General features: G+C 46.5%; 2 non-coding genes across 2 annotated transcripts; both read right to left on the bottom strand.

Moving 5' to 3' along the window:
• Positions 1–495: 495 nt before the first annotated feature.
• On the bottom strand, positions 496–658 carry LOC134899313 (U1 spliceosomal RNA). The gene has a single exon (XR_010172992.1). It is a non-coding gene; the product is annotated as a U1 spliceosomal RNA (small nuclear RNA).
• Positions 659–810: 152 nt separating this feature from the next.
• Positions 811–974, bottom strand: LOC134898810 (U1 spliceosomal RNA). The gene has a single exon (XR_010172500.1). It is a non-coding gene; the product is annotated as a U1 spliceosomal RNA (small nuclear RNA).
• Positions 975–22,722: the final 21,748 nt, after the last annotated feature.

Here is a 22,722-nt window from a genome sequence, read left to right as displayed (position 1 = left end):
AACAAACCAAATGCAACAACTAGTACAAGCATTCCTGGGGGAAGGTCTGCAGAAGACGGATTTGCATACAGTGATGTCATCCAAGCAGTGGGCCAAAGTTGGCTGGAACCCTCATCTGCATATGAAAAGAGAAAAGGGGTATGCAGGGAATGGCGGCCTTTTGCGGCGCTTAGATGACCCTTAGTTCGCATTAAACACCCCCACCCTCCTTCGGTGTGGGGCTCATGTTGGCAATGCCCCAGCCCCTGAAGCATTCAAGCTGATTTCTTGCAGCAGCTTGGCACTGTAACAGCTCCAGAGCTGCTCTGTAATGCAAGTAAAAGTTGTGGGCCCTGCAGCACTACCTGTAGTTTGCATTGTGCATTGGAAGGCACAAAGTAAGCAGACAGGAGGAGAAGTCAGGATAGTGCACAAGGGTATAGAAGGGAGGGGCTCAAAAAAAAAGAAGTGGAAACAGACTGCAAACTAGGCTGGAGAGAGACCTGAGACAAAGAGATCTGAATTATATGAAAGCCAACCAGTGGAAACACAAATTATGCAGTCAAGTTTCCCACATTTGGGGAAATCACAGGGGCAGCACACCCAGAGTGCAATGGGTGAGCCTTGCCCTGGGAGAAGCACCTTCATGATCATAGTATCTCACCTGGCAGGTAAGTAGGAGTTGGGCTAGAGCTGGGGAGGGTCGCTGCTTGGGCACCCCCCTGTCAAGTAAAGGAGATCCAACTGAGGCAGCACAAGGGAACTCTCGAAAGAAGAACAAGGCTAGAGGAAGATCTGAGACAAAGAAATCTGACTTTTACCAGAGCTGACCAGAGGAAAGCACAAACACAGTCCCCCACTACCACAAATAATGCAGTCAAGTTTCCCACATTTGGGGAAATCACAGGGGTCAGCATACCCAGAATGCAATGAATGAACCTCACCCTGGGAGAACAATCTTCATGACCATGGTATCTCCTATGCAAAATAAGTATGATTTGGGATAGGGCTGGGGAGGGCCGATGCTCAGGCACATCTCTGTCAAGTAAAGAAGATTCAACTGAGGCAGCACAAGGGAACTCTCATCTGGGGACAACAACTGCAGGGAGAACACATATTTTCAGATGAACATGGGAGGGCAGAAGGCTGCCTAATACTGAAGCACCCCCAAACAACAAACCAAATGCAACAACTAGTGCAAGCATTCCTGGGGGAAGGCCTGCAGCAGATGGATTTGCATATGGTGATGTCATCCAAGCAGTGGGTCAAAGTTGGCTTTAACCCTCGTCTGCATATTAAAAGAGAAAAGGGGCATGCAGGGCATGGCGGCCTTTTGCGGCGCTTGGATGACCTATAGTTCGCATTAAACACCTCCACCCTCCTTCGGTGCGGGGCTCATGTTGGCTATGCCCCAGCCCCTGAAGCATTCAAGCTGATTTCTTGCAGAAGCTGGGCACTGTAACAGCTCCAGAGCTGCTCTGTATGGCAAGTAAAAGGGTGTGGGCCCTGCAGCACTACCTGTAGTTCGCATTGTGCGTTGGAAGGCACAAAGTAAGCAGATGGGAGAAGTCAGGATAGTGCGCAAGGGCATAGAAGGGAGCGGCTCAAGAAAAGAGAAGTGGAAACAGACATCAAACTAGGCTGGAGAGCTCTTCTGTCTATATTTTGCAAACCTGCTCTTGTCCTCTCCAGCTGCTCCATGTAGATTTGACGTCTGGAAAGGTGCATAACCCACTGACAAGCAGGCACACTCCTGCATGAGTTTTCTCTCTCACTAGCTGGATGATACACAATCATTTGCATGTGCTCCACCTCCGACACACCACCCACCCAACCACCCAGTGACCAGAGCCACCCACAAGCCAACTGGCTCCGTGATTTAATTTGCACAGTGTAGTCATCCAGGCAGCATGTCCTTCTCAATGGAAGTATCTCTGGTTCCATGGAATCTTCCACATTGGAATACTGCGGAATAAAAGGATTTAAATATTCAGCTTGCTAGCATTCAATGTACCTGCGGCTTGGCTTTAGCACATGGGTCTTCATCCTGTGGCCCTCCAGCTGCTGTGAAACTACACATCCCAGCATGCCCTGCCACAGTTTTGCTATTAAGGTATGCTAAAACTGAGGCAGGGCATGCTGGGATGTGTAGTTCCACAGCAGCTGGAGGGTCGCAGGTTGAAGACCCATGTTCTAGCATGCCTGTTCTATGATGCATGTACCGTGATGTCACAATCAGCTTGGAATGGGGTGTCTAGCAGGCATTTGCTGACAGACACTTGAGGGAGACACACATCAGGAGATGCAGCATATCGGAGGTCTTCGATGCCTTTCCAGCAAATGCACACCACCTGCTGCTGGTCTGGACACAAAACAATGCCCACAATCGAAGTCCCAAAATGCCCAACTACAGGATTCATGTAAGTAGTGAATTTAGGAATTAATTTAGAAGTAGGAAATTAAGTTAGTTCACAAGTACATTCAAATTCAGATCTAAAGTCCAGGTAGGCCTCACGTCCTGGCAGCCCCCAGCACTTAAAAATGCCTTGATTAGAGGTAGAGAATTAAATGTAGATAAAAAGTAGACACAAAATAAGACTCCACAGAGCAGTTATCAGGTGTCTTTATCAATTGTTGCATTTAAAAAATCAAGCAATTAGGGAACACAATGTTGCAACAATGTAACCCTATTTGCAAAATAGTACTGAATAAGTTTGTCGATGTAAGACATTTGCAAAGGCGCATCCAAAACACGCTGGAAAATGCAACTGAATCTGTTTTTGGAGGCTAGAATAGGAAATGTGCATCGGTCCTACAAGTACTGAAAGCTCTTCTACCATCTCCCTTTTCTGAAAAGCCATTTAATATATGGTTCCCAGATAGGGGACATATCAGATATTGCCTTTCAAAAGCAGCAAATATCATACCACTTCTATTGCCATCAAAGATAAACATTGATTGTTTTCAGATATTGGATTGAAAAAGCAGTCTTTATTGACATAAAGAAGCAAAAAAAACATACATAAACATTACACACATAAGTACTGTGTTGCAGCACAGATAAAACACAATACAAATGCTGTCGGTATAGTACAGTTCAAGAACTACAGCACAGGCCAGCCTACACTATAAATCATGAACTGCACTATACATTTAAACAATACAATAATACAACAGTTAATAAGGCTATGTGTGTGGAGTGTAAGAGGGTGAGGGAATCACAAGACCGAAGCTTTATTGTAACACAGACACATATAAGGGGAGGGGCAATAAATAGAAAGGTATCCTTTACTATAGAATGTAGTCCAATCCGACCTCTGTGCTCTTCCACAACTGAAAAACGGATAGTGTTCCCAAGCCTTCCATCCTGGAATATCTTTGGTCTTTCGCCAATGAAGAAAACAATCCCTCCCTCCAGCAGACCCTTCAACCACGATACAAGATCACAGCCAAAAAGCCGAGAAGCAACTACACTTGAGCTTAACAAAAATGGCTAAAACTTAGTGGAGGAAAGTGCAGTGCACCAAAACATAAGCTGACACAATCATGGAGAATGCGCCAGCATATATGCTCTTCTATCTATATTTTGCAAACCTGCTCTTGTCCCCTCCAGCTGCTCCATGTAGATTTGACGCCTGGCAAGGTGCATAACCCACTGACAAGCAGGCACACTCCTGCATGAGTTTTCACTCTCACTAGCTGGATGATACACATTCATTTGCATGTGCTCCACCTCCGACACACCGCCCACCCAACCACCCAGTCACCAGAGCCACCCACAAGCCAACTGGCTCCGTGATTTAATTTGCACAGTGCAGTCATCAAGGCAGCATGTCCTTCTCAATGGAATAATCTCTGGTTCCATGGAATCTTCCGCATTGGAATGCTGCGGAACAAAAATGATTTAAACATTCAGCTTGCTAGCATTCAATGTACCTGCGGCTTGGCTCTAGCACATGGGTCTTCATCCTGTGGCTCTCCAGCTGCTGTGAAACTACACATCCCAGCATGCCCTGCCACAGTTTTGCTATTAAGGTATGCTAAAACTGAGGCAGGGCATGCTGGTATATGTAGTTCCACAGCAGCTGGAGGGTCGCAGGTTGAAGACCCATATTCTAGCATGCCTGTTCTATGATGCATGTTCCGTGATGTCACAATCAGCTTGGAATGGGGTGTCTTGCATGCATTTGCTGACAGCCACTTGAGGGAGACACACATCAGGAGATGCAGCATATCGGAGGTCTTCGATGCCTTTCCAGCAAATGCACACCACCAGCTGCTGGTCTGGACACAAAACAATGCCCACAATTGAAGGCTCAAAATGCCCAACTACAGGATTAATGTAAGTAGTGAATTTAGGAATGAATTTAGAAGTAGGAAATTAAGTTAGTTCACAAGTACATTCAAATTCAGATCTAAAGTCTAGGTAGGCCTCACGTCCTGGCAGCCCCCAGCATTTAAAAATGCCTTGATTAGAGGTAGGGAATTAAATGTAGATAAGAAGTAGACACAAAATAAGACTCCAAAGAGCAATTATCAGGTGTCTTTATCAATTGTTGCATTTAAAAAAATCAAGCAATTAGGGAACACAATGTTGCGACAATGTAACCCTATTTGCAAAATAGTACTAAATAAGTTTGTCGATGTAAGATATTTGCAAAGGCGCAAACAAAACACGCTGGAAAATGCAACTGAATCTATTTTTGGAGGTTAGAATAGATGCAGGATCAAGTAGCTCAATGGGTAGGGTATTTGATTAGAATTCAACAGGTTATAGGTTTGAATCCAGGGTATGATAGTTTGAGGTGTTATTTAATAAAGTATGTTTATATATTAGTCACACATGGCTTACTTCAGTGGTTTCCAAACTTTTTTGAATCACGGCGCCCTAGAATATCAGAATTTTTTTCACGGCACCACTAGGCCAAAAATTTCTTATTGAGAAATTTAGAAAGAAATATTACATTAAGTTGATCACGTTTATATGTCATCCTAAAGGTCAGTTGTGTGGTGAGGGACAAGATTTGATTCTGTTTGGCCACATATTTTATGACTGGCAGCCACCAGCACTGGTTTTGCCTATTATATTGACCATGAATAATTTGAATTGGTCCTGGACCACCAACCCAGGGCACCCCTGCAAGTGTCCCGAGGCACCCCAGGGAGCCACGGCACACAGTTTGGGAACCTCTGGCTTACTTGTACAAATGGCATGTCACCAGTTAGTGCTGACTGCTGATATGCCATTTGCACAAACACGCCATGTGTGACTGTATATGCATTTAAGGAGGGCACCCCGGCAATACCACAAACCATTGAGTGTCAAGTATACTAGATATATCTTCATATCTCATGTGCTTTCTCTGAGACCAATCTTGTTATGCCCCTTCCCCACAAGGCATGCGCCTTTTGTCCATATTGCAAAAATGGGGAGGGGGGGGGGCATATAATTATCTGTCACAGGGCACCAAAAAGTCTAGTTATGGCTCTGGTATGCATTATGTAATCTGGCAGACCATATCTCCAACACTGGCTGGTTGGAATAGAGATCCGGTTATCTATGTGAGCACATGACCATCAACGATTTACTCTCAAACACTAGAAAATGGACAAAAATGGTCCCCTAAACAAATTGGTTAAATTTTGGGTTTAACCAATTTGTGTAATGACCATTTTTGACCACTTTTCTAGTGTTTGGGAGCAAATGGTTAATTGACATTTGCTCCTATACATTACCAGATTTTCATTCCATCCATCCAGACTGGATAGATAGCCTGACAGATAATTGTGTAGTGTACGCCCAGGATAACTGTCAGTTGTGCTTTCTTTTATGACGGCACATAAATGGGTGGGCAGATCCAGAGCAAGCACTGCCCACTCATGCATAGTTGTCAACTGATGTGAAGTTCCAGGGGGCAATCTCAGTTATAAAGAAAAGTATCTGGAAATTGTCCCTAGTTTAAAAAAAAAATAAAAAAAAATTGATCAACTCCATTTATTTAGTATGATATCCCAGGTGATAGGATGCCGGCAGTCAGAACAACATACTTTATTAAATAACACATCTCAAACTACCATACCCAGGATTCAAACCTATAATCTGTTGAATTCTAATCAAACACCCTACCTATTGAGCTATTTGATCCTGCATAAAAATTGTGAACATTATATGAAGCTATTGGTACTTTGAAAAAAAAAGTATCAGCATTACAACGCAGGAGATCCATGCAGTTTGCAGCCACACACTACATGTATCTGCTCAGCCACAATGCTGATTATTTCTTCACAAAGTACAAGGTAAGCTCCAAACAGAATTCTCTAGCTTAGAATTATGCCAAACCTAGAAGTCGGGCCCCCCACCCTGGGATCCCCCAGAGGGAGGCCTGCACCGTCATGCGGCAGGCTTGTCCGTTTTGGAAGCAGGCTGATGGGCAGCCCAGGCTTGCTTCAGTCTGGGCTTGGCAGGTCTGGAAGCATGAGCTTGCTTTGGGTATGCCTGACCTTGGGTACGCTTTACCTTGAGGATGAAAGGGCCAAGGGAAAGTACTTTTAGCCTTCTGCGTGGTAGGAGTCATACTAGGTAGGCAAGCTGTTTTAGCAGTAGCCAGATCAGCTACAATCTTATTGAGGTCTTCTCCAAAGAGAGTGTCTCCCTTGAAAGGAAGCACCTCCAGGGTTTTCTTGGAATCCATATCCACCGACCAGGATCTCAACCAGCTGTATAAAGTATTACCTTGGAACTGGCTCTCCACTCCCCATTATCTGGTTATCATGGCTTCCTCCGCCAGTGTCCAGACTCGCTTGCTGAAGCTCGGCCACTTCTTCCTAGCAGCAGGCTCCTGGATCACTGGGCAGCAGAGGTGCTTGGGAGCCGGAAGGGGGCGGAGCAATCAGGCAGGCAGTTGCAGTGCTGCCCAGCTATCTGTGGTGTGAGAAGAAGCAGGGGCACCCCACCGCTGGCAGTGCTGCAGCTAGCGGTGGTGGCAGCGGCGAGGCTGCTGGGCTGGGTCTTGAAAAAGGTGGAAAGAAGGGTGTTACGGCATGGAATGTACAAACTGCGAGACCCTGCTGGTAGCGCCTTTGTCTATTTAGTAGGAAGGGCACGTAACAGCCGGAGGGCAATGGAGGAAGCCCCTTTAGGGCTGGAGCCCGGCGGCAACTGACTCCGTTGTCTCTGGCAGTTCCGCCCCTGGACTAGAGGAATGGTCAAGAACATGGCAACATTTAATGCCAAAAAATGCAAAATCATACACGTCTCAAAAATACAAAGGCTAACTATAATATTAAGGGCATTATAATGGCAAGAGGAAAGCTATCTAAGTATTACTATTTCAGGTGAGCAATGTAACAAAGCAATAGGAAAGGCAAGTCAGATGCTTGTTTGCATAGGTAAAGAACCAGTAGCAGAAAAAAGTAATACAGGTTGAGTATCCCATATCCAAATATTCCGAAATACGGAATATTCCGAAATACGGACTTTTTTGAGTGAGACTGAGATAGTGAAACCTTTGTTTTTTGATGGCTCAGTGTACACAAACTTTGTTTAATACTCAAAGTTATTAAAAATATTGTATTAAATGAACTTCAGACTGTGTGTATAAGGTGTATATGACACATAAATGAATTCTGTGAATGTACACACACTTTGTTTAATGCACAAAGTTATAAAAAATATTGGCTAAAATGACCTTCAGGCTGTGTGTATATGGTATATATGAAACATAAATGCATTCTGTGCTTAGATTTAGGTCCCATCACCATAATATCTCGTTATGGTATGCAATTATTCCAAAATACAGAAAAATCCGATATCCAAAATTCCTCTGGTCCCAAGCATTTTGGATAAGGGATACTCAACCTGTAATGCCACTGTATAGGTCCTTGGTACAGCCACATTTAGAATCCTGTGTTCAGTTCCAGAAGCCATATCTCAAGTCCTGTTGGAGAAAGAGCACTATATAAATAAATAGTATCAAAATTTGTTTCACGGCACCCCTAGGCCAAAGTTTTTTTTATTGAGAAATTCAGAAAAAAATATAAAATTAAGTAAATTGTGTCTATAGCATGTCATCCTCAGGTTCAGTTATGTTGTGAGGGAATGGTTTTGCCAATTTAATAAAGTATAAATAATTTTAATTGGTCCTGGACCACCAAACTATGCTACCAGTGCAAGAACCCCAGTTTGGAAACTACTGCCATTAAATAAACCTTTTTTGTTTTTTTTAAACTACATGTAATACACCTTAGATCTCAGTTCCTAAAAGGTTTTAAACCCTTGCATACAGTAAACTACACATATTTAAAAATCCTACACCGGGCACAAGTGCTCACGGGCCAATTTCATGGCAGTCTCGGATAGTAGGGCATTGTGGATTCACCAAGGGAATGCTGATGCTGACTCCAAGAAGCCTCTTCAAGATCGCAGGAGCAGAGTCCTCTGCTTCTGCCAAATCCACTGCATGACGCTGGGGCTCTCTTGCAGGAGCCCACACCAGTGGGGGGCACCAGGGGCGGAACTACTGGCAGGGCAGGCAGTGCATTGCACTGGGGCCCCGCCGCACTCAAGGGCCCACAGCCGCCGGCATAACAATGAGTCACAATGACTCATTGTATCATGCCGCAGCCGCACACCAGCGCTCCCGTCAGGTCTGCGTCCTGCGACTCCCGCCGCCCGCCCGTCGTAACGAACAGATCAGGCCAGGGCACTACGGGCAGCAGCCGCAGCACCAGACACGCTGCCGCCTCTGTAACACACGAAGAGGGAGGATGGTCGCTTGGAGATGAGAGGAGCAGCGGCACGGGCGGGAGGAGGAGGAGGAGGGAGGTGAAGGAAGGAGCCGCAGCAGCGCTTTGTTACTGGTGGAGGCGCTGCTGCTGCTGCCCCTCTGCTTCACTATAGGCTGTCTTCCGAGAACAGCCTATAGTGAAGCAGAGGGGCAGCAGCAGCAGCGCCTCCACCAATAAGACAGCGCTGCTGCGGCTCCCTCCTCCACCTCCCTCCTCCTCCTTCTCTACTGCCCGGGAATCGTCAAGCTGCACGAGGAGCCTGAGCCAGCGGAGAGGGTAAGTATAATTCTTCTTTCTTTCTTTCTTTCTTCTTTCTTTCTTTCTTTCTTTCTTTCTTTCTTTCTTTCTTTCTTTCTTTCTTTCTTTCTTTCTTTCTTTCTTCTCTTTCTTTCTTTGTTGGGACTGCCTGCCGCTATGTGTAAAAAGGGGGAATCTGCCTGCCGCTATGTGTAAAAGGGGGGAATCTGCCTGCCGCTATGTGTAAAAAGGGGGAATCTGCCTGCCGCTATGTGTAAAAAGGGGGAATCTGCCTGCAGCTATGTGTAAAAGGGGGGAATCTGCCTGCAGCTATGTGTTAAAAGGGGGAATCTGCCTGCAGCTATGTGTAAAAAGGGGGACTGCCTGCCGCAATGTGTAAAAAGGGGGAATCTGCCTGCCGCTATGTGTAAAAAGGGGGAATCTGCCTGCAGCTATGTGTAAAAAGGGGGACTGCCTGCCGCAATGTGTAAAAAGGGGGAATCTGCCTGCCGCAATGTGTAAAAAGGGGGAAGCTGCTTGCCGCAATGTGTAAAAAGGGGGAATCTGCTTGCCGCAATGTGTAACAAGGGGGAATCTGCCTGCCGTAATGTGTAACAAGGGGGATGCTGTCTGCCGTAATGTGTAACAAGGGCACGCTGTCTGCCATAATGTGTAACAAGGGCAAGCTGTCTGCTGTAATGTGTAACAAGGGCAAGCTGTCTGCTGTAATGTGTAAAAAGTGTACGATGTCTGCCATTATGTGTAACAAGGGCAGGCTGACTGCTGTTATGTGAAAAAAGTGTACGCTGTCTGCCGCTATGTTTAACAAGGGCAGGCTGTCTGCCGTTATGTGTAAAAAGTGTACGCTGTCTGCCGCTATGTTTAACAAGGGCAGGCTGTCTGCCGTTATGTGAAAAAAATGTACGCTGTCTGCCGCTATGTGTAACAAGGGCACGCTGTCTGCCGTTGTGTAAAAAAGGGGGATGCTGTCTGCCGTAATGTGTAAAAAGGGGACGCTGTCTGCTGTAATGTGTAAAAAGAGGACGCTGTCTGCTGTAATGTGTAAAAAGAGGAATCTGTCCGCCGTAAGGTGTAAAAGGGTCTCTACCTGGTGTAGTGGTGCTACTGTGCGGCGTAATTTGAATAATGGAGACTACTGTGCACCGTTTTATGAATTGGTATTATTTTGTGGCCACACCCCTTAACCACGAAGCCACGCCACTATGTTTTTTTGCGCGCGCCTACGGCGCGCACTGCCCCTGTTTTGCATGCAGGGGTGGGGCTCCAATGCCGTTTCTTGCACACACTGCTAAAATGTCTAGTTACGGCACTGTTGCTAGGTATCCACTTCCCTGAGCAGGCCCCCCTAACCAGATCCTCTCCAGGGGTGAGGGGGTGGACTTGGATGGGAAGGGAAGGGGGGGGGGCCCAAGCCATTTTGTCGCACATGGGCCCACTGCTCGCTAGTTCCACCACTGGGGGGCACGTCTAAAACTCTTCAGTCAGTTCTGGATTCATTCGGACCTGGACTCGTGGGTTTTACAAATAGTGTCCCAAGGGTACAAACTGGGGTTTCAAGAAGTTCCCCCTCACCGATTGTTCAAATCAGCCTTAGTCAGCAGGGAGAAGGTTTTTATTCAAGCCTCTTCGTGGTCCCGAAGCCGGACGGCTCAGTCAGACCAATCTTAAATCTGAAATCCCTTAATTTCTACCTAAAGAAATTCAATTTCAAGATGGAATCTCTCAGGGTAGTGATCTCCAGTCCGGGGGATAAAGGAGATTTCCTGGTTTTGGTAGACATAAAGGATGCCTACTTACATGTTCCTGACACAGAAGAGGTTTTCTTCTAGTGGAATGGCTCTGGAGATCCAGAGTCTGGTCAAACAAATTCTGAAACCAGCAAGAGTGTTAATCCATCAATGCATTCGGTTGCTGGGGAAGATGGTTGCGGCCTACGAGGCCATTCAGTTTGGCAGGCTCCATGCCAGAGTGTTCCAGTGGGACCTGTTGGACAAGTGGTCCGGATCCCACCTACACATGCACCGGAGGATAATACTGTCTTCCAAGACCAGAATCTCACTCCATTGGTGGCTGCACAGTTCTCACCACCTAGAGGGGCGATGGTTTGGGATCCAGGACGGGATCCTAGGGACCACGGATGCAACCCTCCGAGGCTGGGGAGCGGTCACACAGGGGGAAAACATCCAAGGAAGATGGTCAAGTCAGGAAAGTTGTCTCCACATAAATGTTCTGGAGTTAAGGGCCATTTAATAACTGCAGACACAGTACGCACTGGGACGGGTGCCCAGCATCCTCTACGGACTAAGAGAAAAGGATTTACCAGTAGGTATTAAAATCCTATTTTCTCTAAAGTCCTAGAGGATGCTGGGGACTCCGTAAGGACCATGGGGATAGACGGGCTCCGCAGGAGACATGGGCACTTTAAGAAAGACTTTAGTTCTGGGTGTGCACTGGCTCCTCCCTCTATGCCCCTCCTCCAGACCTCAGTTTGATACTGTGCCCAGTGGAGACTGGGTGCTTTTCAGGAGCTCTCCTGAGCTTTCTGACAGAAAGTATTTTGTTAGGTTTTTAATTTTCAGGGAGCACTGCTGGCAACAGACTCCCTCATCGAGGGACTGAGGGGAGAGAAGCAGCCCTACTCTCTGAGTTGCAAGGTCCTGCTTCTTAGGCTACTGGACACCATTAGCTCCAGAGGGATTGGTACGCAGGATCTCACCCTCGCCGTCCGTCCCAGAGCCGCGCCTCCGTCCCCCTCGCAGAGCCGGAAGATAGAAGCCGGGTGAGTATGAGAAGAAAAGAAGACTTCAGAGGCGGCAGAAGACTTCATGATCTTCACTGAGGTAACGCACAGCACTGCAGCTGTGTGCCTTTGCTCCCATACACCTCACATACTCCGGTCACTGTAAGGGTGCAGGGCGCAGGGGGGGCGCCCTGGGCAGCAATATAAACCTCTTTCGCAAAAATATAACATATATACAGCTGGGCACTGTATATATGTATGAGCCCCCACCAATTTTACAGTTTAAGCGGGACAGAAGCCCGCCTCCGAGGGGGCGGGGCTTCTCCCTCAGCACTCACCAGCGCCATTTTTTCTCCACAGCACCGCTGAGAGGAAGCTCCCCGGACTCTACCCTGCTTATACCACGTTAGACAAGAGGGTTGAAAAGAGGGGGGGGGGCACATAATTCGCAAATTACATACAGCAGCACTACTGGGCAAACATTAAGTTACTGTTTTATTCCTGGGTTATATAGCGCTGGGGTGTGTGCTGGCATACTCCCTCTCTGTCTCTCCAAGGGGCCTTGTGGGGAAACTGTCTTCAGAAAAAGCATTCCCTGTGTGTGTGGTGTGTCGGTACACGTGTGTCGACATGTCTGAGGAAGAAGGCTATATTAGAGAGGAGCGGGAGCAAATGAATGTGGTGTCTCCGCCGACAGCTGATTGGATGGATATGTGGAATGTTTTAAATGCTAGTGTAAACTCATTGCACAAAAGATTAGACAAGGCAGAAGCTTTGGGACAGTCAGGGTCTCAACCCATGCCTGATCCTATGTTGCAGGGACTGTCAGGGTCTCATAAGCGCCCACTATCCCAGTTTGTTGACACAGATACCGACACGGATTCTGACTCCAGTGTCGATTACGATGATGCAAAGTTACAGCCAAAATTGGCAAAATCCATTCGATTTATGATTATGGCAATAAAAAATGTTTTGCACATCACAGAGTAACCCCCTGTCGCTGACAAGAGGGTACATATGTACAAGGGAAAGAAGCCTGAGGTAACCTTTCCCCCCTCACACGAGCTGAACGAGTTATGTGAAAAAGCTTGGAAATCTCCAGATAAAAGACTGCAGATTTCCAAAAGGATTCTTATGGCGTATCCTTTCCCATCAACGGATAGGTTACGATGGGAATCCTCCCCTAGGGTGGACAAAGCATTAACACGCTTATCCAAGAAGGTAGCCCTCCCGTCCCAGGATACGGCTACCCTCAAAGAGTGTGCTGACCGCAAACAGGAGATTACCCTGAAGTCCATTTATACACATTCAGGTACCTTACTCAGACCGGCAATTGCGTCGACCTGGGTGTGTAGTGCTGTAGCGGCATGGACAAATGCCTTATCTGAGGGGATGGATAGCCTAGACAAGGATACTATTTTATTGACCCTGGGGCATATAAGAGATGCTGTCCTATATATGTGTGTATGCAAACTACCGGTGGTACTGCAGGGCCCACACCCTTTTACTTGTCTTGTAGATCAGCTCTGAAGCTGTTACAGTGCCCAGCTGCTGCAAGAAATCAGCTAGAATGCTTCAGGGGCTTGGGCATGTCCAACATGAGCCCCACACCGAAGGAGGGTGGGGGTGTTTAATGCAAACTTGGGGTTATCCAAGCGCCGCAAAAGACCACCATGCCCCACATGCCCCTTTTCTCTTTTCATATACAGATGAGGGTTCCAGCCAACTTTGGCCCACTGCTTGGATGACATCACCGAATGCAAATCCGTCTGCTGCAGACCTTCCCCCAGGAATGCTTGCAATAGTTGTTGCATATGGTTTAATGTCTGAGGGTGCTTCAGTATTAGGCAGCCTTCCGCCCTCCCATGTTCATCTGAAAAGATGTGGTCTCCCTGCAGTTGTTGTCCCCAGACGAGAGTTCCCTTGTGTTCCTCAGTTAAATCTCCTTAACTTGACGAGGGTGTGCCCGAGCAGCCGCCCTCCCCAGCCCTTTCCCAACACATACTTATCTTGCATATGAGATCTCTTGATCATGAAGATAGTTCTCACAGGTTGAGGTTCATCCTGGCCCCGCTCCCCGCTGGAGAGCGCTGATGGGGACAGCAGCGGGGCTTCAGCAGCAGGGTGAGTATGTGTGGCCAGAGACCTCCCTTCCCATGTGCAGGCCTGCAGAGTGTGCCGCGCAGGATAAGGCATGTGACACTCTCCCTCCCTGGGGCTCTTCCAGATGTAGCTCCTCAGCAGTATTTTTCCCGGGCTGCGCGGCGCTCTCCCCGACTGGCATCCGCCCTGGAACACTGCCTTCCTCAACGCAACATCAGCAGGGGGCCCGGGCCTCATCACCATCCCAGGTCTTTCTCATGTATGTATCATGTATGTGTGTGTGATATATGTATGAATCATATATGTTTGTGATATATATATATATATATATATATATATGTATCTATCTATCTATCTATCTATTTATCTATCTATCGTATGTGTGTGTATATATGTATCTATCATGTATGTATGTATGTATGTATCTATCTTGTATGTATGTGTTCTATCTATCTATCTATCTATCGTGTGTGTGATATATGTATGTATCTATCATGTATGTGTTATATGTATGTATCACACCTTCCTCTATACATATACATACATACATACATACATACATACATACATACACACACCTATATCTGTACGTACACTGATATACACACACCAACATCTATACATAAACACGCTGACCCCTAAACGTACACCAACGTACCCACATGTGAATCTATACATACATGTGCTGACACCTGGACATACACTGATGTACCCACACCTAACATCTATACATACACATGCTAACAACTGGACGTATACAGACGTACCCACATTTGCATCCATGCATATATAGATGTAGGTGTGTGTACGTCAGTGTACGTCCAGGTGTCAACGCGTGTATGTATAGATGCAGGTGTGGGTACGTCTGTGTATGTCCAGGTGTCAGAATGTGTATGTATAGATGCAGGTGTGGGAACGTCAGTGTAGGTTCAGGTGTCAGCGCGTGTATGTATAGATGCAGGTGCTTGTATGTCCAGATGTCAGTGCATGTATGTATAGATGCAAGTGTGGGTACGTCGGTGTATGTCCATTTGTCAGCGCGTGTATATATAGATGCAGGTGCTTGTATGTTGGTGTATGTCCAGGTGTCAGCATGTGTATGTATAGATGCAGGTGTGGGAATGTTGGTGTATGTCCAGGTGTCAGGGCGTGTATGTATGGATATTAGGTGTGGGTACATCAGTGTATGTCCAGGTGTTAGCGCATGTATGTATAGATGCAAAATAATAATCGCACAGCGTGCCCCCCGCCAACCACAAACCTCCCCCACCCCCCTGTATGACATAAACACCGCTAATTCCACTTACACACAATAATTTCAGTTTGCGACCAGGAGCCGGCAATGTATGTGCACCCAAATGAAGCCACTGTACATGCCCTGCAGGCTGCTATGTACTGCACAGGTGCAACAAATTTAAATGCCCTATCTTTAAAATGGGGCATATTTTACTAAATTAAAAAAACCTGTAACTTTCTGTAAAACCTTAACCCCAAAAGGCACTACACTAACATCGGGGTGTAGAGTTGGATGTTGATCCAAGGCACCAACAGGCTAAAGCTTTGACTGTTCCCAGGATGCCTTGCACCGCCTCCTCTATAACCCTGCCCAGTGGCGTAACTAGACCTTTGTGGGCCCCATAGCAAAATTCTGAATGGGCCCACCAGCACTCAACAAGAATGAGTGGCGTTTGGGGTCAGAAAAGTAGAGGGGAAGGGGTCTGACAGAGTAGGGGGCAGGACATGAATGAATAGAAACTGAGGTGTCCATTATATAAAGAAATACAGTATGTGTGTCTGTGTGTATATCACACACACACATATAAGGGAAATTCAAATGCATTCAATTATTGCGCCCATTACACTCTGGTTTAGGTGCACAAAGCACCTAAACTAGAGATGAGCGCCTGAAATTTTTCGGGTTTTGTGTTTTGGTTTTGGGTTCGGTTCCGCGGCCGTGTTTTGGGTTCGAACGCGTTTTGGCAAAACCTCACCGAATTTTTTTTGTCGGATTCGGGTGTGTTTTGGATTCGGGTGTTTTTTTCAAAAAACACTAAAAAACAGCTTAAATCATAGAATTTGGGGGTCATTTTGATCCCAAAGTATTATTAACCTCAAAAACCATAATTTACACTCATTTTCAGTCTATTCTGAATACCTCACACCTCACAATATTATTTTTAGTCCTAAAATTTGCACCGAGGTCGCTGTGTGAGTAAGATAAGCGACCCTAGTGGCCGACACAAACACCGGGCCCATCTAGGAGTGGCACTGCAGTGTCACGCAGGATGTCCCTTCCAAAAAACCCTCCCCAAACAGCACATGACGCAAAGAAAAAAAGAGGCGCAATGAGGTAGCTGTGTGAGTAAGATTAGCGACCCTAGTGGCCGACACAAACACCGGGCCCATCTAGGAGTGGCACTGCAGTGTCACGCAGGATGGCCCTTCCAAAAAACCCTCCCCAAACAGCACATGACGCAAAGAAAAAAAGAGGCGCAATGAGGTAGCTGACTGTGTGAGTAAGATTAGCGACCCTAGTGGCCGACACAAACACCGGGCACATCTAGGAGTGGCACTGCAGTGTCACGCAGGATGTCCCTTCCAAAAAACCCTCCCCAAACAGCACATGACGCAAAGAAAAAAAGAGGCGCAATGAGGTAGCTGTGTGAGTAAGATTAGCGACCCTAGTGGCCGACACAAACACCGGGCCCATCTAGGAGTGGCACTGCAGTGTCACGCAGGGTGTCCCTTCCAAAAAACCCACCCCAATCAGCACATGATGCAAAGAAAAAGAAAAGAAAAAAGAGGTGCAAGATGGAATTATCCTTGGGCCCTCCCACCCACCCTTATGTTGTATAAACAAAACAGGACATGCACACTTTAACCAACCCATCATTTCAGTGACAGGGTCTGCCACACGACTGTGACTGATATGACGGGTTGGTTTGGACCCCCCCCCAAAAAAGAAGCAATTAATCTCTCCTTGCACAAACTGGCTCTACAGAGGCAAGATGTCCACCTCATCTTCACCCTCCGATATATCACCGTGTACATCCCCCTCCTCACAGATTATCAATTCGTCCCCACTGGAATCCACCATCTCAGCTCCCTGTGTACTTTGTGGAGGCAATTGCTGCTGGTCAATGTCTCCGCGGAGGAATTGATTATAATTCATTTTAATGAACATCATCTTCTCCACATTTTCTGGATGTAACCTCGTACGCCGATTGCTGACAAGGTGAGCGGCGGCACTAAACACTCTTTCGGAGTACACACTTGTGGGAGGGCAACTTAGGTAGAATAAAGCCAGTTTGTGCAAGGGCCTCCAAATTGCCTCTTTTTCCTGCCAGTATAAGTACGGACTGTGTGACGTGCCTACTTGGATGCGGTCACTCATATAATCCTCCACCATTCTATCAATGTTGAGAGAATCATATGCAGTGACAGTAGACGACATGTCCGTAATCGTTGTCAGGTCCTTCAGTCCGGACCAGATGTCAGCATCAGCAGTCGCTCCAGACTGCTCTGCATCACCGCCAGCGGGTGGGCTCGGAATTCTGAGCCTTTTCCTCGCACCCCCAGTTGCGGGAGAATGTGAAGGAGGAGATGTTGACAGGTCGCGTTCCGCTTGACTTGACAATTTTGTCACCAGCAGGTCTTTCAACCCCAGCAGACCTGTGTCTGCCGGAAAGAGAGATCCAAGGTAGGCTTTAAATCTAGGATCGAGCACGGTGGCCAAAATGTAGTGCTCTGATTTCAACAGATTGACCACCCGTGAATCCTTGTTAAGCGAATTAAGGGCTGCATCCACAAGTCCCACATGCCTAGCGGAATCGCTCCGTGTTAGCTCCTCCTTCAATGCCTCCAGCTTCTTCTGCAAAAGCCTGATGAGGGGAATGACCTGACTCAGGCTGGCAGTGTCTGAACTGACTTCACGTGTGGCAAGTTCAAAGGGCATCAGAACCTTGCACAACGTTGAAATCATTCTCCACTGCACTTGAGACAGGTGCATTCCACCTACTATATCGTGCTCAATTGTATAGGCTTGAATGGCCTTTTGCTGCTCCTCCAACCTCTGAAGCATATAGAGGGTTGAATTCCACCTCGTTACCACTTCTTGCTTCAGATGATGGCAGGGCAGGTTCAGTAGTTTTTGGTGGTGCTCCAGTTTTCTGTACGTGGTGCCTGTACGCCGAAAGTGTCCCGCAATTCTTCTGGCCACCGACAGCATCTCTTGCACGCCCCTGTCGTTTTTTAAAAAATTCTGCACCACCAAATTCAAGGTATGTGCAAAACATGGGACGTGCTGGAATTGGCCCAGATTTAATGCACACACAATATTGCTGGCGTTGTCCGATGCCACAAATCCACAGGAGAGTCCAATTGGGGTAAGCCATTCCGCGATGATCTTCCTCAGTTGCCGTAAGAGGTTTTCAGCTGTGTGCGTATTCTGGAAAGCGGTGATACAAAGCGTAGCCTGCCTAGGAAAGAGTTGGCGTTTGCGAGATGCTGCTACTGGTGCCGCCGCTGCTGTTCTTGCGGCGGGAGTCCATACATCTACCCAGTGGGCTGTCACAGTCATATAGTCCTGACCCTGCCCTGCTCCACTTGTCCACATGTCCGTGGTTAAGTGGACATTGGGTACAGCTGCATTTTTTAGGACACTGGTGACTCTTTTTCTGAGGTCTGTGTACATTTTCGGTATCGCCTGCCTAGAGAAATGGAACCTAGATGGTATTTGGTACCGGGGACACAGTACCTCCAACAAGTCTCTAGTTGGCTCTGCAGTAATGATGGATACCGGAACCACGTTTCTCACCACCCAGGATGCCAAGGCCTCAGTTATCCGCTTTGCAGTAGGATGACTGCTGTGATATTTCATCTTCCTCGCAAAGGACTGTTGAACAGTCAATTGCTTACTGGAAGTAGTACAAGTGGGCTTACGACTTCCCCTCTGGGATGACCATCGACTCCCAGCGGCAACAACAGCAGCGCCAGCAGCAGTAGGCGTTACACGCAAGGATGCATCGGAGGAATCCCAGGCAGGAGAGGACTCGTCAGACTTGCCAGTGACATGGCCTGCAGGACTATTGGCATTCCTGGGGAAGGAGGAAATTGACACTGAGGGAGTTGGTGGGGTGGTTTGCGTGAGCTTGGTTACAAGAGGAAGGGATTTACTGGTCAGTGGACTGCTTCCGCTGTCACCCAAAGTTTTTGAACTTGTCACTGACTTATTATGAATGCGCTGCAGGTGACGTATAAGGGAGGATGTTCCGAGGTGGTTAACGTCCTTACCCCTACTTATTACAGCTTGACAAAGGGAACACACGGCTTGACACCTGTTGTCCGCATTTCTGGTGAAATACCTCCACACCGAAGAGCTGATTTTTTTGGTATTTTCACCTGGCATGTCAACGGCCATATTCCTCCCACGGACAACAGGTGTCTCCCCGGGTGCCTGACTTAAACAAACCACCTCACCATCAGAATCCTCCTGGTCAATTTCCTCCCCAGCGCCAGCAACACCCATATCCTCCTCATCCTGGTGTACTTCAACACTGACATCTTCAATCTGACTATCAGGAACTGGACTGCGGGTGCTCCTTCCAGCACTTGCAGGGGGCATGCAAATAGTGGAAGGCGCATGCTCTTCACGTCCAGTGTTGGGAAGGTCAGGCATCGCAAACGACACAATTGGACTCTCCTTGTGGATTTGGGATTTCAAAGAACGCACAGTTCTTTGCGGTGCTTTTGCCAGCTTGAGTCTTTTCAGTTTTCTAGCGAGAGGCTGAGTGCTTCCATCCTCATGTGAAGCTGAACCACTAGCCATGAACATAGGCCAGGGCCTCAGCCGTTCCTTGCCACTCCGTGTGGTAAATGGCATATTGGCAAGTTTACGCTTCTCCTCCGACAATTTTATTTTAGGTTTTGGAGTCCTTTTTTTTCTGATATTTGGTGTTTTGGATTTGACATGCTCTGTACTATGACATTGGGCATCGGCCTTGGCAGACGACGTTGCTGGCATTTCATCGTCTCGGCCATGACTAGTGGCAGCAGCTTCAGCACGAGGTGGAAGTGGATCTTGATCTTTCCCTAATTTTGGAACCTCAACTTTTTTGTTCTCCATATTTTATAGGCAGAACTAAAAGGCACCTCAGGTAAACAATGGAGATGGATGGATTGGATACTAGTATACAATTATGGACGGACTGCCACGGTTAGGTGGTATAAAAAAACCACGGTTAGGTGGTATATATTATAATAATAATACAATTATGGATGGACGGACTGCCTGCCGACTGCCGACACAGAGGTAGCCACAGCCGTGAACTACCGCACTGTACACTGGTTGATAAAGAGATAGTAGTATACTCGTAACAATTAGGATGACACTATGACGGTATAAAGAATGAAAAAAAAACCACGGTTAGGTGGTAGGTATATAATAATAAATAATACAATTCTGGTCGGACGGACTGCCTGCCGTGTGCCGACACAGAGGTAGCCACAGCCGTGAACTACCGCACTGTACACTGGTTGATAAAGAGATAGTAGTATACTCGTAACAATTAGGATGACACTATGACGGTATAAAGAATGAAAAAAAAAACCACGGTTAGGTGGTAGGTATATAATAATAAATAATACAATTCTGGTCGGACGGACTGCCTGCCGTGTGCCGACACAGAGGTAGCCACAGCCGTGAACTACCGCACTGTACACTGGTTGATAAAGAGATAGTAGTATACTCGTAACAATTAGGATGACACTATGACGGTATAAAGAATGAAAAAAAAACCACGGTTAGGTGGTAGGTATATAATAATAAATAATACAATTCTGGTCGGACGGACTGCCTGCCGTGTGCCGACACAGAGGTAGCCACAGCCGTGAACTACCGCACTGTACACTGGTTGATAAAGAGATAGTAGTATACTCGTAACAATTAGGATGACACTATGACGGTATAAAGAATGAAAAAAAAAACCACGGTTAGGTGGTAGGTATATAATAATAAATAATACAATTCTGGTCGGACGGACTGCCTGCCGTGTGCCGACACAGAGGTAGCCACAGCCGTGAACTACCGCACTGTACACTGGTTGATAAAGAGATAGTAGTATACTCGTAACAATTAGGATGACACTATGACGGTATAAAGAATGAAAAAAAAACCACGGTTAGGTGGTAGGTATATAATAATAAATAATACAATTCTGGTCGGACGGACTGCCTGCCGTGTGCCGACACAGAGGTAGCCACAGCCGTGAACTACCGCACTGTACACTGGTTGATAAAGAGATAGTAGTATACTCGTAACAATTAGGATGACACTATGACGGTATAAAGAATGAAAAAAAAACCACGGTTAGGTGGTAGGTATATAATAATAAATAATACAATTCTGGTCGGACGGACTGCCTGCCGTGTGCCGACACAGAGGTAGCCACAGCCGTGAACTACCGCACTGTACACTGGTTGATAAAGAGATAGTAGTATACTCGTAACAATTAGGATGACACTATGACGGTATAAAGAATGAAAAAAAAAACCACGGTTAGGTGGTAGGTATATAATAATAAATAATACAATTCTGGTCGGACGGACTGCCTGCCGTGTGCCGACACAGAGGTAGCCACAGCCGTGAACTACCGCACTGTACACTGGTTGATAAAGAGATAGTAGTATACTCGTAACAATTAGGATGACACTATGACGGTATAAAGAATGAAAAAAAAACCACGGTTAGGTGGTAGGTATATAATAATAAATAATACAATTCTGGTCGGACGGACTGCCTGCCGTGTGCCGACACAGAGGTAGCCACAGCCGTGAACTACCGCACTGTACACTGGTTGATAAAGAGATAGTAGTATACTCGTAACAATTAGGATGACACTATGACGGTATAAAGAATGAAAAAAAAAACCACGGTTAGGTGGTAGGTATATAATAATAAATAATACAATTCTGGTCGGACGGACTGCCTGCCGTGTGCCGACACAGAGGTAGCCACAGCCGTGAACTACCGCACTGTACACTGGTTGATAAAGAGATAGTAGTATACTCGTAACAATTAGGATGACACTATGACGGTATAAAGAATGAAAAAAAAAACCACGGTTAGGTGGTAGGTATATAATAATAAATAATACAATTCTGGTCGGACGGACTGCCTGCCGTGTGCCGACACAGAGGTAGCCACAGCCGTGAACTACCGCACTGTACACTGGTTGATAAAGAGATAGTAGTATACTCGTAACAATTAGGATGACACTATGACGGTATAAAGAATGAAAAAAAAACCACGGTTAGGTGGTAGGTATATAATAATAAATAATACAATTCTGGTCGGACGGACTGCCTGCCGTGTGCCGACACAGAGGTAGCCACAGCCGTGAACTACCGCACTGTACACTGGTTGATAAAGAGATAGTAGTATACTCGTAACAATTAGGATGACACTATGACGGTATAAAGAATGAAAAAAAAACCACGGTTAGGTGGTAGGTATATAATAATAAATAATACAATTCTGGTCGGACGGACTGCCTGCCGTGTGCCGACACAGAGGTAGCCACAGCCGTGAACTACCGCACTGTACACTGGTTGATAAAGAGATAGTAGTATACTCGTAACAATTAGGATGACACTATGACGGTATAAAGAATGAAAAAAAAAACCACGGTTAGGTGGTAGGTATATAATAATAAATAATACAATTCTGGTCGGACGGACTGCCTGCCGTGTGCCGACACAGAGGTAGCCACAGCCGTGAACTACCGCACTGTACACTGGTTGATAAAGAGATAGTAGTATACTCGTAACAATTAGGATGACACTATGACGGTATAAAG

Source organism: Pseudophryne corroboree, chromosome 3 (genome assembly GCF_028390025.1).
Source record: "Pseudophryne corroboree isolate aPseCor3 chromosome 3, aPseCor3.hap2, whole genome shotgun sequence".
NCBI lineage: Eukaryota > Metazoa > Chordata > Amphibia > Anura > Myobatrachidae > Pseudophryne > Pseudophryne corroboree.
This window is presented reverse-complemented; position numbering and strand designations above follow the sequence as displayed.